Raw genomic sequence first — 2396 nt, 5'->3', positions numbered from 1 at the left:
AATGGCTGCAGTAACTGGCAAACACTGGCAGGAATTTTCCAATGACTGAAGTCAACAAATCCTCAGGAAACATGCTCAGACAGATGGCACTTAAAAAAACCAACAAACTGCATTTAGATTTACAGGAAGATTTTTTCACTTACTTTGAATTTCTGTATAATCTTCGTTCCTCTAAGTTAAAGGGGGAAAGAAAATCACACTGCAATTCCTTATTTTTCTAATTAAGAAAAAACAAAAACAAAAACACGTTATATCCTCGAATCCAGCTTTGGATGTCTTCGAGTATTTTCTTGGAGTCTCTTTCCAATGAATACTACTTTCAAATTCTAAGCACAAAGCACAATCTCAAAAGTTAGCCCAAATAGCGTACAAAATCAAAGATCACGATGTCAACAAACAATTGCATCTATCAGAAGCGATGATGATTCAGAACAGGATAAATTTAGAATGGTGTTTTCCAAAAGGCTTTTTGGATGTCAAATTTAGGAAATAGGTGAAGGCTACATCCCAAAAGTTTCTCTCCAAAAAGAACGCCAAAATATTAATAAAAAGAGTCTTCTTTTTGAAGTTTTCCGTCCCCTGGTGTCCTTGAGGCTGAACTTCCCCAACCTGGCCTCGGTGAAGCCATCCATTACTGGGCAAATCCACATGAAACCCGAGGACACTTCAGCCTGGGGAGGACGCCGTCAGAGCAGTGAAGCAACTCCACATGGGACGGGCCTTTTATGGCCTGAACTCGAGAGCCTTGATACCAGCTCATCTACCAGAAATAGCTCTGGAAATTCAGAGGAGCTCATCAGCTGTTGCAGCAGGCCTGGCCAGCAGCTATTTCAAATGCAATTAGGTTGTCCACACTGTCTTTCGGCTTGTTTTACAGAGAAATTAAAAATACAACAGCAGTCTACCGAATAAGATACAACAATACAGACTTGGATAAGCAAACATTTCTCTAACTTAGTTTTTTAGGCTAAAAAAAGAGCACATGATAATTGATAAAGCTCAGACACTGAATACCTCAAAAGTAAGTAACAGACATATATATAATGAATGCCCAAAATGTAACTAACAGACATACACATCTATGAAACAGCATGATGTAATGGCACATGTCTCTACAAGTTTACAAATACTGTAACCTCTGTGGATTTCTTACCACTTCCAATAAGTGTAGAAAATGAATCATCAGAAGAAAGCATTGTGCTGGAAGTACTTGCTGTAAAATGACCCAAATATTTTATCTTCAAGCCAAAGTCAGTCCTCTGAACTGGCAGGTTCTATCTTCCTGTGGATCTTGAGTAGCTCACCTCACTGAAAAACCAGATGAATCTAAACTAATTAAAAAAATATATTAACTATGAAGCACAACCACTTCTTAAAAGGCCATGTGCATTTTTTAAACATTAAAAGGCTGCCAGCTGGGGGCAGTGGCTCACGCCTGTAATCTCAGCACTTTGGGAGGCCAAGGCAGGCAGATCACCTGAGGTTGGGAGTTCAAGACCAGCTTGATCAACATGGAGAAACCCCGTCTCTACTAAAAATGCAAAATTAGCTGGTCGTGGTGGCACATGCCTGTAATCCCAGCTACTCGGGAAGCTGAGGCAGGAGAATTGCTTGAACCCGGGAGGTGGAGTTTGCAGTGGACCAAGATTGTGCCATTATACTTCAGCCTGGGCAACAAGAGCAAAACTCTGTCTCAAAAAATAAGTAAATAAAATAAAATAAAAAAGGTCACTGACATGTTGAATGCACTCAAACAAATATCACAACCCTGTTTACAAAAATACTTATAATTGTAGGTCTCTGTCCCTGTTGTTACCAAGAACAGAGAATCTTAATTGTCTGCACCAACTTCAATATAAACCACAAACCCCATAAGATTTGGGCTGCAGTACAACAAAAACCTATGTGCTGCTCGGGGCCTCCCAGATGCCTCTGGGTGCCAGGGTTCTCAGACCACCAGCTGCCTCAGCCAGCACGGGAGGCCTCTCTAAATTCCCGTTACTAACTAACCCTGCAGAACAATGCCTCCCCCTAAAAGGACAGTCCTGACGCCAGGTGAAAAGATGACAGGGATAATAATTAAACATTGGGGCCGGTGGCTCACGCCCGTAATCCCAGCACTATCGGAGGCTAACACAGGCAGATCACGAGGTCAAGAGATTGAGACCATCCTGGCCAACATGATGAAACCCTGTCTTTACTAAAATGCAAAAATTAGCTGGGCATGGTGGCTCATGCCTGTAATTCCAGCTACTGGGGAGGCTGAGGCAGAAGAATTGCTTGAACCTGGGAGGCGGAGGTTGCAATGAGCTGAGATTGCACCACTGTACTCCAGCCTGGTGCCTGGTGCCTGGTGACAGAAAAAGACCTTGTCTCAAGAAAAAAAAGAAAGAAAA

The sequence above is a fragment of the Cebus imitator genome, unplaced genomic scaffold, assembly GCF_001604975.1.
Source record: "Cebus imitator isolate Cc_AM_T3 unplaced genomic scaffold, Cebus_imitator-1.0 Scaffold92, whole genome shotgun sequence".
NCBI classification, from domain to species: domain Eukaryota; kingdom Metazoa; phylum Chordata; class Mammalia; order Primates; family Cebidae; genus Cebus; species Cebus imitator.
The sequence above is the reverse complement of the archived record's forward strand: the minus strand, read 5'-3'. Positions refer to the sequence as shown.